This window comes from Bison bison, unplaced genomic scaffold (genome assembly GCF_000754665.1).
Source record: "Bison bison bison isolate TAMUID 2011002044 unplaced genomic scaffold, Bison_UMD1.0 scf7180017864353, whole genome shotgun sequence".
Lineage (NCBI taxonomy): Eukaryota > Metazoa > Chordata > Mammalia > Artiodactyla > Bovidae > Bison > Bison bison.
The window spans coordinates 1914455-1929647 of record NW_011494925.1 but is presented as its reverse complement, the minus strand read 5'-3'; positions in this window follow the sequence as shown (position 1 = coordinate 1929647).

Sequence of the window (15193 nt, the reverse complement as noted above, 5' to 3'; positions counted from 1 at the left end):
CACTTTCTGCCATAAGGGTGGTGTCATCTGCATATCTGAGGTTATTGATATTTCTCCCGGCAATCTTGATTCCAGCTTGTGTTTCTTCCAGCCCAGCATTTCTCATGATGTACTCCGCAGAGAAGTTAAATAAGCAAGGTGACAATATACAGCCTTGGCAAACTTCTTTTCCTATTTGGAACCAGTCTGTTGTTCCATGTCCAGTTCTAACTATTGCTTCCTGACTTGCATATAGGTTTCTCAAGAGGCAGGTCGGGTGGTCTGGTATTCCCATCTCTTTTAGAATTGTCAACAGTTTGTTGTTATCAACACAGTCAAAAGCTTTGATATAGTCAATAAAGCAGAAATAGATGTTTTCTGGAACTATCTTGCTTTTTGATGATCCAGTGGATGTTGGCAATTTGATCTCTGGTTCCTCTGCCCTTTCTAAAACCCACTTGAACATCTGCAAGTTCATGGTTCACGTATTGCTGAAGCCTGGCTTGGAGAATTTTGAGCATGACTTTACTAGTGTGTGAGATGAGTGCAATTGTGTGGTAGTTTGAACATTCTTTGTCATTGCCTTTCTTTGGGATTGGAAAGAAAACTGACCTTTTCCAGTCCTGTGGCCACTGCTGAGTTTTCCAAACTTGTTGGCATATTGAGTGCAGCACTTTCACAGCATCATCTTTCAGGATTTGAAATAGCTGAACTGGAATTCCGTCACCTCCACTAGCTTTGTTCGTAGTGATGCTTTCTAAGGCCAACTTGACTTCACATTCCAGGATGTCTGGCTCTAGGTGAGTGGTCACACCATCGTGATTATCTTGGTTGCAAAGATCTTTTTTGTACAGTTCTTCTGTGTATTCTTGCACCTCTTCTTAATATCTTCTGCTTCTGTTAGGTCCATACCATTTCTGTCCTTTATTGTGATCATCTTTGCATGAAATGTTCCCTTGGTATCTCTAATTTTTCTCTAATGCAATTATCTTGAGGCCTTTTTCTTTTCTGGTGGCAGGTTAGAAATAGAGATGAGTCTTCATTCCTTCAATGAGGTGTCAGGTGAAGGCTTCTGGTAATGGCCTTTTGGGGCTTCCCTGGTGGCTCAGATGGTAAAGAATCTGCCTGTAATGCAGGAGACCTGGGTTCAATCCCTGGGACTGGGAAGACCCCCTGGGGTAAAAAATGCCTCCAGTATTCTTGCCTGGGAAATTCCATAGACAGAGGAGCCTGGCAGGTGCAGTCAATGAGGTTGCAGAGTCAGACAGCATTGAGCAACTAAGCACAGTACAGCATAGCACCATGGTAAAATGTTAATTTTCAATTTTATATATGCAGATGGTATTCTCAGGGCTTTACATGAAGTATCTTATTTAATCCTTACAATATGAGGAAATACAAGTGTTTATTAATCTAGTCTTACCATTGAAAATTTTGTCATTGACAAAAGCTAAGAATTATGGTGCTTTCAGAACTCTGGCTGAGGCTGTCCGAGTAAATTATATAAGCACAACTATTAGGATAGGCTGATTCTTCTTTGGAGTAATAATCTATTTAAGCCTCGTTAATTTTAAATTTTTAAAAATCTTGTGACAAAATTTGTCTTTTTTTAACAAATGCCATCAGCTACATTTTCAAAATTAATTGGTGGCCTTTTAACCAAAGGGAGTTGACATAAGTAGATATTAACTATAAAAAGCATCCTTCCCCAAAAGAATATCAGATTGGATGGCAGGCAAATTAAATAATATCACTTGGCTGCTACATAATTGCGATGTGCTGTTTCAAGCATTTCCCATGCACTGTTCTGCTTGAAGAATGGGTATGAGGCAGGTGCAGCTTATAATTATTCCCATTTCTTGGGGAGGGAGAACAAGGCCTGAGATACTGAATAGCTTGCCCGATTTTCCACAGTCAGCAAGTGGACCAGTCTGGACTTTCACAGGTGTTGACCTCCACAGGAGGTGCCCAGTTCCTAAGTTTTCTACCTCCCTTAATTGTTTATCAAAAGAAAAACATAGTTACTGTTAAATATATTCTTTTGCCCTAACTCCTAAATTTATTGGTGTTCAGTAACTAAGTTGTGTCCGGCTCTTTGTGACCCCATGAACTGCAGCACGCCAGGCTTCTGTGTCCTTCAATATCTCAAGGAGCTTGCTCAAACTCATGTCCATCAAATTGGTGATGCCATCCAACCATCTCATCTTCTGTCTTCTCCTTCTCCTCTTGCCCTCTATCTTACCCAGCATCCGGGTCTTTTCCAATGAGTCAGCTCCTCGCATCAGGTGTCCAAAGTATTGGAGCTTCAGCTTCAGCACTAGTCCTTCCAATGAATATTCAGTGTTGACTTCCTTCAGGATGACTGGTTTGATCTCCTTGCAGTCCAAGGGACTCTCAAGAGTCTTCTCCAGCACCACAGTTCAAAAGCTTCAAATTTATAATTTTGTTTTCATAAATTTGACTTATTATAAATTTAAAGTGGGACAGAACTACATAAGTTACTTTGCATTTGCAAAAATAAGTGATATGTACATTACCAAAGTGAATAAGGTGCACCACAGTTTTATAGTCTTAGATATTTCCATAGATTTGTTACTTTAAAGACAAATTTTGTTTGGTTATCCTGGTGCTTTGGAAACCAAAGTTTCTGTAAAGTTCATACACTTAGTGTCCTGTCTATAGAACCATGCCTCGGTTCACAGTATTTTAATGTTTAAAAATATTAGGAAGTGTTAGTGTTTTTACTTTCTACACTGTAGCATAGAAACCATCCCTTCCTTACAGAAGTGCATGTGTGCTAAGTTGCTGCGACCCCATGGACTGTAGCCTGCCAGGCTCCTCTGTCCATGGAATTCTCCAGGCAAGAATACTGGAGTGGGTTGCCATGCCCTCCTCCAGGAGATCTCACTGACCCAGGGATCGGACCCAAGTCTCTTATGTCTCCTGCATTGGCAGGTGGGTTCTTTACCACTAGCGCCACCTGGGAAGCCCAGCTTACAGAAGAAAATATAGTAAAACTACATTTGTTTAACCTTTTATTTTTTTAATGTCACTACAGTTTAATAAGTATTAGCAGAGTGAGAGGCCTGTCAGGTTTGGTTTGGAGTAATTTCTGTGCAGTCTCATGACAAATTGATGGCATATTAGCTTGTGATTTACATAAATATCTTCTAAAATGTCAGTCTTGCGTCCTGGTGCCAAGGGATAAAGCAGATTGCATTTCAGGTGTAAGAAGTTTAGCCAATACAGATTTGGAAGAACTGGTGGAGAGCAGCGGTTCTCTGCCTTGGCTGCAGTTTGGATTCGGAGAGCTTTCAAAAATACCACTGCCTGGATCCCTCTCCCCAAAGCTTCTGAATCAGAGCCAGCCCTGGGCTTTGGGACTGTTAAAAGCTGGGTGGATTTTGATGTGGAGCCAAGGCTGAGAATCACTCCTGGAGAATAACTAGATACGAGATAAACGCCTCCATGAAGGGAGTCGCCCCCAAATGGCTTGGCCACTCACTTTCAATAACCTTTAAACTAAGATGTCTAAACATCAATAAAAACTTGCTAACAAGAAGCCTGATCTTTAATTAAATAAGTTTCAGGAGATTCATAATGCAGAAGCAGAAAACCACAACATTTTGTTTCCTTCCAGATTCATGGAACAAATGTAAAAGATTTGGTGAATTGGGTAGAAAGAGTAAAATATAAAGAGTAGAATAATTTCACACTGAATAATATAGGAGGCTCCTTTCCTCAGACACTGGCTTATGATCCATCTTACATAGGATAGAGCTTCTCACATTTATGATGTTAATGGTGGGAAATTGTTGATAATCACCACTTTTTGACCAACAAAATTCAATGCTATAGGATTAAATCTATTACAGGCAATGTGCACATTTATATAGTGAGAAAATCCCAATAAATCTGTATAATAGAAAAATCCCTGAAAAATACATTATTAACATATTTCAAACTTGGAATGATAGTCTGATATATTAGAGACATTGCAAATATATTTTTCAGGACGTTCTTCCATTTAGATTAATCTTAACTTTAACACAATCTCTTTTAAGACGTTTTCTTTAAACATCAAATGTTAGTCGCTCAGTCGTGTCCGACTCTTTGTGATTCCATGGACTGTATCCCACAAGGCTCCTCTGTCCATGGTATTCTCCAGGCAAGAATACTGGAGTGGATTACCATTTCCTTCTCCATTAAACATCAAAGCTACCCGAAATGTCCTCAGTTTCATCCTTAAGGATGTGGACATAACGTTCTGGGAAATGTGGAAATCATATCTTAACTCCTTTTTTTGTTTTAGTGCCTAAAAAACCCACAATAATCTTTGAGTAAAATTCTGGTATCTGCTGTCTGTGTCTGATCATTTCCCAACAAAGGTACATTAAGAAACCACAGCTCATAGCAATGAGCTAAAACACTTTCAAGAAGGACACTCAGAGTAGGGTCCCCACTACTAGCCTTCTCTTCAGCCATCAGCTATTTTTTTGTTTTTGTTTTATTTGAGTTTAAGGCCAATAAGATTGATATTGAAGACAATATTTAATATTGTCTCATAAATGACATTAATTAGTATTCTAAGTAGCCTTTCCTTGATTAGATCTGATTATAAACAGTGTTGATGAGGAATTCCCTTCAAGTCTTCAAAATTTAGGGGCTGAATGAGACATGCCAATGCTGGGGGTGAGAAAACCCTGCTAATAGATAATGACTGAATGAGTAATTTCGGTATCTGAATTTTTGTGGCTCAATGTATGGATCTAACAGTACAGAATTTGTTAAATGTCTGTTGGCCCAAGATATTTACCCACAACCAAGACAGTAGGGAAGACATACAATGCCCGTGTTTTCTGTTTTGTCTGTTCTGTTCAGTTGTGCAGTCATGTCTGACACTTTGCAAAACCATGGACTGTAGCACCCAGGCTTCTCTGTCCATCTCCAACTCCTGGAGCTTACTCAAACTCATGTCCATCACGTTGGTGATGCCATCCAACCATCTCATCCTCTGTCGTCCCCTTCTCCTCCTGCCTTCAATCTTTCCCAGCATCAGGGTCTTTTCAAATGAGTCCACTCTTCACATCAGGTGGCCAAAGTATTGGAGTTTCAGCTTCAGCATCAGTCCTTCCAGTGAATATTCAGGACTGATTTCCTTTAGGATTGATTTGTTGGATCTTCTTGCAGTACAAGGGACTCTCAAGAGTCTTCTTCAACACCACAGTTCAAAAGCATCAATTCTTTGGTGCTCAGCTTTCTTTGTAGTCCAACTCTCACATCCATACATGACTACTGGAAAAACCATAGCTTTGACTAGATGGACCTTTGTTGGCAAAGTAATGTCTCTGTTTTTTAATATGCTGTCTAGGTTGGCCATAGCTTTTTTTCCAAGGAGCAAGCATCTTTTCATTTCATGGTTACAGTCACCATCTGCAGTGATTTTGGAGCCCCCCAAAGTAAAGTCTTTCACTGTTTCCCCATCTATTTGCCATGAAGTGATGGGACCAGATGCCATGCTCTTAGTTTTCTGAATGTTGAATTTTAAGCCAACTTTTTCACTCTCCTCTTCTACTTTCATCAAGAGGCTATTTAGTTCTTCTTCACTTTCTGCCTTAAGGGTGGTGTCATCTGATTTCTGGTTCCTCTGCCTTTTCTCAGCCCAGCTTGAACATCTGGACGTTCACAGTTCACGTACTGTTGAAGTCTGGCTTGGAGAATTTTGAGCATTACTTTTCTAGTATGTGAGATGAGTGCAATTGTGCAGTAGTTTGAACATGCCTTGGAATTGCCTTTCTTTAGGACTGGAATGAAAATGGACATTTTCCAATCCTCTGGCCACTGCTGAGCTTTCCAAATTTGCAGGCATATTGAATGCAACACTTTCACAGCATCATCTTTTAGAATTTGAAATAGCTCAACTGGAATTCCATCACCTCCACTAGCTTTGTTCATAATGATGCTTCCTAAAGATCACTTGACTTCGCATTCCAGGATGTCTGGTTCTAGGTGAGTGATCACACCAACGTGGTTTTCTGGGTCACGAAGATCTTTTTAATATACTTCTGTGTATTCTTGCTACCTGTTCTCAGTATCTTCTGCTTCTGTTAGGTCCATACTATTTCTGTCCTTTATTGTACTCATCTTTGCATGAAATGTTCCCTTGGTATCTCTAATTTTCTTGAAGATCCCCTGGAGAAGGAAATGGGAACCCACTCCTGTATTCTTGCCTGGAGAATCCCATGAACAGAGGAGCCTAGCAGACTGCAGTCCATGGGGTCGCAAAGAGTTGGACATGACTGAGCGAATTAGCACAGCACAGCACCCTCAAGGAGGGAAGGGCCCTCTACTCAGCCAGTTGCCAGGCAGCTGGACCCTCCTAGTAGAGGAGTCAGAAAGGTGTGGAAGATGGGAAGCGGACCCCCAGGAGGCCTCCAGGACGCTTTCCTCCCCCAGGGCAGTCTCACCCAAAAGTACAAGGCACCCTCCTCAGTAGAAGAGGACTTCCTCATTTTTCCAGGGAAGAAACTCCTCCTAGTGATGGCCTCACCTTTTTGCCTCATCTTCCTCTCAAGAAAGGAGGTGGGTGAGCTGTGTGAGCGCTCTGCAGGCCTCCAGAGTTGGAAAGCTCTGCCTCTGTGATCACTGAATTCTTGCCTGTCACCTGGGGGTTAAGGGTCACAGAGGCTGGGGCTGCCCGGTATCCCATGTTTTATAAAACACTTATCATTAGCTTCTCATTGTATTCAAACCAGTCTTTTTTGTACACATGTAAATCATTTTCTTGACTTCCCAGCTGGTACAATGGTAAAGAATCCACTTGCCAGTGCAGGAGATGCAGACATGGGTTTGATCCTTGGGTCAAGAAGATCCTCTGGAGAAGGAAATGGCAAGCTACTCCAGTATGCTTGCCCGGAGAATCTCATGGCCAGAGGAGCCTCCTGGGCTACAGTCCATGGGGTCACAAAGAACTGAACCTAACTGAGCATGCGCACATGCAAATCATTCTGTAAAGAATAGGTTGCTCTCTATACCTTTCGACCAGAATTTCCTTCATCCCTGACTTTTAAATGCTTTTGTTAATAGCTGTCCCCATATTGCCATTTTTTATGGCTACTATGATAATTTGATTGATGGCAAATTTTCTCTTTGGTGAATAAAGTGGTGATAAACTTACTTGTACACAAATATTTTATTTTCTCAGAAAAAAAAATCACATTCCTGTAAGTTGAATTATCAGGCCAAATGATATGAGCATAAAATTAATTTATGTAACAAAATGTACTTAGCTACAAGGAGACTTCCAAAGAAGAGATCTTTAAAGCCACATTCTGTAACCACAATGAAATAAAGCTAAAATTTAACAATAATGGCAATAACTAAAATTTTAAACCATTTTTGAATTAAAGGGAAAAAAGACTCTTATAAAAAGTTGAAAATTAAACAAGAACACATTTTGTAATGTCTATGAAATGTGATTTCAACTATATTTATATCTAGAAAATCATTTTATTACATAAAAGTATTTAAGAATATATAAAACATTTAATTTAATAACTAGAAAAAAATGAACAGTGTTAAACTTTTAAAAAGGAGATAATTGATAATGACAGCTAAAATCCATAAATTAAAATTAAAAATAGAATTGATAAGTAAAACTAAGTGCCAACTCTGAAAATAACATAGTATCAAGTTTGGTGATGACTTTTCAGATATGTGATCTAACAAAGAAATAACTGGTAAGTTAGATTTCAATAACAAAACAACAAAAAATTCTGCACCGCCAAAGGCATTGAGAATACAATGAAAAACAAACCACATATTGAGAGAAAATATTTTCAATAGATATATCAGATAAGGACTAACTTCCAAAACACACAAATGACTCTTAAAGCTCAATGACAGGAAGACAAACAACTCTATTAAAAATGGGACAAAGACCTTCTCAGCCACTTTACCAGAGAAGATAAACAGATGGCAAATAAACACATGAAAAGATGCTCCACATTCTATATCACCAGGGAAATGCAAATTAAAAACATGAGGCACCTCTACATACCTATGAGAATGGCCAAAATCCAAACACTGACCACAGCAAATGCTGGTGAGAATGTGGAGCAACAGGGACTCTTATTGATGGCTGATGTGAATTCAAAAATGGTGCAGCCATTTCGGAGGACAGTGGTGGTTTCTTATAAAACTAAACATACTTTTATACAATCTGGCTATTGAACTCCTTGGTATTTATCCAAAGAATTTGATAACTTATGTCTTTACAAATACCTACACACAGGTGTTTACAGCAGCTTTATTTATAATTTGCAGAACTTTGAACCAACAAAGATATGAACGGACAAAGAACACTGTAGTACATCCAGACAATGGAATAATTTTCAGTGCTAAAAAGAAATGGACTATCAAGCCTTATAAAGACAGAGAGGAACATTTAATGCATATCATTAAGTGAAAGAAGCCAGTCTGAAAAGACTACATACTTTATTATTTCAACTAGATGGGATTCTAGAAAAGGCAAAATTATTGAGACAGTAAAAATACAGTGGTTGCCAGGGGTTAGGTATGGTGCTAAGGGATGAACAGACGGTGCACAGGGGATTTTTATGGAAGCAAAATAGAAACTGGCTGCCAATGCAGGAGACATGGGATTCAGGTTTGTTCCCTGGGAAAGATGATCCTTTGGAGAAGGAATTGGCAACCCACTGCAGTATTTTTGCCTGGAAAATCCCATGGACAGAGGAGCCTGGTGGGCTACAGTCCATGAGATTGCAAAGAGTCAGACACGATGGAGCATGTGTGCGTGTGTGTGCGCGTGCACGCACGCTCGCGCGCGCGCGCACACACACACAGAAAGTTACTCTGTATTATACTATAATGGTGGAAACATGACATATTTTGTCCAAAGCTATAGAATATACAACAATGTACATATACATTCCATGGACTGTACTGTCCATGGACTTTTAACAGGCCAAAATACTGGAGTGAGTAGCTGTTCCCTTCTCCAGCGGATATTCCACACCCAGGAATCGAACTGGGGTCTCCTGCATTGGAGGCGGATTCTTTACCAGATGTGCTACATGGGAAGCCCATAGAATATACAAGAATGCTATAAACAAAATCCAGAATCTTCTCTTAAATTTAAAAAGAAAATAAAATGGTGTGATCCCTCATTTTAGTCCCTAGGCATTTGGATAAGCCAATTTTCCTTTCTGTTTGTTTCATCTTGTTTTGTCTGAGAAACCTCCCCCTCAAGTTTGCAGCAGGTGTTCTCTGCATCACCCACAAAGGTGTTTTTCAAAAATAGCACATCATTACATTTTCATTTTTTTGCAGGCAAATGTTAAAGGCAGCAAATACAGTAATTAAACTTTTCATTAAAGAAGATTGAAAAGGAAAGCTCATTGTCCTACTAATTTCTCACCGTGTGGAGGTGGGTTCAGGCTGTTCGTGGTTTTCCAGAATCTTAATGTCTTTTAACCCTTGGTTTTTCTAGTTCTGACAGAAAGCCTTTCTTGATTCTGTAAATTCAGAAAAGTTACCTTTCTATCGTTCTTGAGCCCAAGACTTTTCATTGTAAGAGCTCAAAAAATGCTGATGATTCAGATTTGTGCTCACAGGGTTGGGGAGGGTGTATGCTTATTTATATTAACTGTTGAATGAACATCTCTTGAATCCCATTACACGGTTTCTGACTGGAAGGATTAAAATTACACAGTGAACCAAGCATAATGGTTAGTGTGAGAAAGTAATATTTTCTCCCCTCTTTCAGTCTGAAATTCAATTTTATTCTCGCTTCATCCTGAGGTCTTTAATACCTACTGAGGTGGGCTTAGGATATTAGTGGTTTCCATTGCCTGGAAGCTCTTCACCCTTGCTCCAGCTGTTTCTGGGATAAAGCCTTGGAGACCCCTCACTCAGAAGAGAGGTGAAGCCCCTCTGAAATGGTTAAGGACCACATTAGTCTCCATTACACAGGCTTCTCCTTATTCTCAGGAGTCCTGGTACCCATAGATAAGTCCAGAGATCTTCCAAAGTGAGAATTCCTTGACCTAACTCACATCCTTCCTAGATTGGACTCAGGAAAGTCCAAGAACTAGGACAATTATTACTGAAGAAGTGCTGACTCCCTGGGTGGTGAGTTCTGCTCACTTTTTCTTGGCAATTCATAATTATATATTGTCACGTTGTTAGGCTTTAAGGGCTTCCCAGGTAGCTAGGTGGTAAAGAACCCTCCTGCAATGCAGGAAGCATGAGTTCGATACCTGGGTCAGGAAGATCCCCTGAAGAAGGAAATGGCAACACACTCTAGTAGTCCTGCCTGGAAAATTCCATGGACAGAAGAGCTTGGTGGTCACAAAGAGCTGGACATGACCGAGTGACTCACACACACACACACACACACACACACACACACACAATGATACTTATAAATTAATTGGAAATGTAGAATCTTTTAATCATTTAAATGTAGCAAAAATAAATATTTTGTTGATCATACTTACCTCACAGGTTATGTGAATACCACGCCTCTAAGCATTCTTAAGAGATTTTAGGTGATATAAGGTACATCCTTTTAAAACCCAAGGCTATATATCTTTCAATATATATTGAAACCACTCCATTTAATGTCACCTTCAATAGCTAAAGTATTTAAGTAGTTGCACATGAAGACAAAGTCTATACAAAGGTCTGTCCATCTTGGTGGAACAGAAAGTACAGTACAGAAAACCAGGGCCAGATTCCTTCAAAGAAAAATTTACCTTCGTTTCATTCTTTTTTATTTAATTGATTAATTGCTTTAACTATGGACTTTATACTTTAGCGCCCCTGTCGATATCAAAATCACAAAAGACATGTCGATAATTTCTTTTAAGTTTATTGAGAAGACTATTGAAAAGGTCTTTTCTTCGCACACATTGATGACCAGTGAAATCAGCCTTTTGTTGTGGAAAATTTACACAGCATTTACCAGTAGAGTGGTTTTACTTGTGGAGTCGTTTTTTTTGGCAATCAACCCAATGTAACTGGATATTCGTCTTATGAATTCTGTCAGTCTTTTTTACTAAGTCATTAGCCTACAATGTAATATTAAACATTTTTAAAATAGGCCACATGATTTCATATTTAGGAATTAAGTTAAAGAATAATATTCAGAATGAAATATACAAAGAACACAGTCACAGTCCTAATTTAAATTCTGGTATGAGGTTTTATATTTTTTAAGCCAAGAGTTAGTTTTGCATTTATTACAAAAGAAAATATGCATTGTTCTTTAAGAACAGTATGTAACATGTGAGGGCCTTTTATAAAATCTAATAAACTCCTCTGTAGTACTTGTAAATCAGCATAAACTTGACATTATTCTAAAAGACTGATATGATTTTGCATAACTAGAAGAATATTTAGATCAATCTCTGGGCATTATTTTCTTTCTTTTTTTTAAATTTTATTTTATTTTTAAACTTTACATAATTGTATTAGTTTTGCCAAATATCAAAATGAATCCGCCACCGGTACACATGTGTTCCCCATCCTGAACCCTCCTCCCTCCTCCCTCCCCATACCATCCCTCTGGGTCGTCCCAGTGCTCTAGCCCCAAGCATCCAGTATCGTGCATCGAACCTGGACTGGCATCTCGTTTCATACATGATATTTTACATGTTTCAATGCCATTTCTGTACAAGTTACAATCTACTTACTGTAGATACATGATATTCAAATTAGTAATCAACTTGAAAAAAACCTTTTTAGAATGAAGCAACATGAGTTGTCTATTTGTTTACCAATAAAGCATTTATCCAGAATACTGTTTCAAAAGGAAAATAATCTTAACTCACTTTGTCTTCTAATTATAAATAATTGTTTATCATAGTTGTGGTTTTATCTATCAATTTGTGTATGAAGCTGAAGTTGATATTTACTGTCAGCTCAGAAAAATTGTTTACTTAGAATTATATGATAATATTTTTGATGCTACCAGATTATCATAAACAACAATGGTAAGGCATTATAAGATAATTAAATAAATTCAAATATAACAGACCTCTAGGGACGTCTCACTGTGCCATGTCACAGGACTTCTAAATCTAAAGCTGATGTCCTTCAGTGGGTTCTAACTTCTGGTTTGGGTTTTGTGTGGTCTCAAGGAAGAAGGGAGGTATCTTTAACAAAACATGTGAAAAAAGGGACAAGTCTTATTCACAGTCTAAACAAAAAAGACAATAATTTTACCACCAGCAGATATTTATGTGGTCCAATTACATCCTATTAGCATCTTGTGTTACTAACACTCACGACACTCAGTTCTTCCAAGGGCCCCGTTTCCCCTCTAAATCAAGGGGAAAATGGAAAACCTACCCAGCCATCTGAAGAGCAAGGTGCAGCGAGGGACCACATGCCCAAAGGATGGCATGACTGGAAGTGGGAGAGGAGCCCAGTGGACATTGGTGTAGGCCTCACGGGCAGGTGAGGAGCAAGACACAGGTGAGGTGCAGAAGTTCAGCCAAGTCCCCCGAGGGCTCACTTTGGTTGGTTGCTAGCCAGTGGTGGGTCAGTAGACAGAACGGGGAGAGAGGAATTGCTCAGAACTCAACTACCAAAGGTACAGACTAGGGACTGAAATGGCTTAATGACAGCCTGTCTTGGCGCTTGTGATAGAACCCTATGATCCATCCATCTAGTATTTGTAATAATCAGTTTGGTAATTAGACCATCACAGCATCCCTCAAAAATGCTTCTGTGGTGTGCATAGGGCTGGTTTATTCTATTGCAAAGAGGAAGGGAATGTGAACGTGACTTGGGAGATAGTGCCTTATTCCAGGGTGTGTTTGTTAAGGCCAGGTACATTCAGACTTTTGCTTATGGTTGAGAGGCTTCACTAAGAAGCTTGCAGAAAGATAGAAGTGGGGTTTCCTGTCATCCACCGGTGAGACCACTGGCAATTGGGCGTCTGCCCACTGTGACTTTCTTCACCATCAATCCATAAGAACAATGACATCACAAAACCACCAACAGCATTTCCGTGTAGAAGAATCTATGCATAGCCTTGGTCTCTAACCTCTATAAATCTAGTGCTTATTAGGAAGTCCCAGAAATATAAATGTGGGAATCAAAGAGTTCTGGAAAACCCACCTATAAAATAGGAGTCACTTATAAGAAATAAAATCAGTTCCCAGAGTCTTAATGATATGTTTTCCCATCACTATGGTTTATGATTTCTGTCACTTTTGGTTCCAAAATGTTATTCCCTCAGTCACGTCCAACTCTTTGCAACCCCAGGGACTATAGCTGGCCAGGCTGTTCTATCCATGGCATTCTCCAGGCAAGAACACTGGAGTGGGCAACCATTCCCTTCTCCAGGGCATCTTCCCAACCCAGGGATCAGACCCAGTATCTGGCATCTCTTGCATTGGCAGGTGGGTTCTTTACCACCACACCACCTGGGGAGCCTACAGGTTGCTATACAGGCATATATTTTGTTTGTTTGTTTTGGGGATGTACCCAGAAATGAAACTGCTAAGTCATAATGATAACTTTATGATTACCATTTTAAGGAACTTCTATTTTCCAAAGTTGTCGTAACATTTTGTATTTCCACTAGCAATGAATGTGTGGGATCCAATTTCTCAAAAACTTCAATGCCTTTCATTATCTTTTTGGGTCTTCAAATCTCCCTTGGTCTCAGTTGCTGTATGTTGCCAGCTGAGAGCATTTGAAGGTCCCAAGATAAATGTGGATGGGAGAGATTGCAGTGCTTATCACTGTCTGGGACTTCAGAACAGTAGCAGAAATACCACTAAACTTCTCAGATGGTAGCCATTTGCCATTTGGTTGGACTGGGAGAGGAAAGAGGACATAAGAAAGAGGCCGCCCAGAGGACATGAGCTAAAGGCTAAACCTCTTTGATCCGAACTGGCAATTTTCTACTTCTATATTTTTGTTTTCCTCCACTGGAAAGTGATCTCTATGAAGGCAAAGATTTTGTCTGTCGTGTTCATTGATGACTCCTGCTTTTAGGCTAGTGCCTAACCCCTAGAGGACACTCAGAGAAATACTTAGTGAGTGAATGAACGGTTGATCTTTTCTACAGCAACACACAAATCCAGAGGAAAGGAATAACACTCTGGGAAATTTTCTGAGGAAAAGAAGTGGATATCTGAGAATTTTAGTTCTAAGCCCTTACACATACGAGTCAAAAACTATGAGCATGTTCGAGGGGAAAAAAAAGAAAAGTTTAAAAAGTCTCCTAAGCAATATAAACAGGGTCAATAACAAAGTGTTAGTGCTTTGGTGGCTTCCCACTCTTTGGGACCCCATGGACTGTCTCCCGCCAGGCTCTTCTGTCCATGAGATTCTCCAGGCAAGAATACTGGAGTGGGTTGCCATTCCCTTCTCCAGGGGATCTTACCAACCCAGGAGTCAAAGCCAGGTCTCCTGCATTTCAGGCAGATTCTGTACCATCTGAACCATGAGATAAATAAAAAAATATTAGTTCAAGAGTGCAGAAGATATGGAACAAAACTGGTGAGAATTACTGAAATTATTTACATAGATAACTAAAACTAAATAATTGTAGAAATCATTGCCACACAATATAATAAGGGCCACAGACTGGATAGGTAAAACCTAGCAATAAATGCAAGAGATCAGAAGGGAAATCAGAGTGCTAATTTCCATTCACAGCATTTAATACGGTGCATAGTCAAAATATAGTCAAATTCATGCATAATTAAAAAAGAAAAGCAGATGATTAAACTTTTATAAATACGTTTCTGATTGTTTTCTAAAATTTAGAGAAGTCTTATAAGACTTAATACTCTTTTAAAATGATGAAGCTTATGGATGGAATTCAGCAACTCTTTTAATTATACCCTAATTTGTTTTTTAAATTAGCTTTATGAAATGATTTAATTTGAATCTAAATCCTTTTAATTAAGATGACCTTTATTACTTTATGGGCGGTGACACTATTGGCTGCCTGTATCTATTTAATTCATCAGTTTCTCTAACACCCATCAGTTTAGTTACATACCATTACTCATTCCTGCAATGTGTCCTTCCTTTTATCTTTATATAAGCATGAAGTCATATTTTAGAAGGGATAAACTAAATATTCTGACTGGGGAGACGTGAGATGTTTTTCCTGTTTCTGCTCTTTTGCTTTTTGGTCATTTCCTGAAATTTTTTTACAATGAAC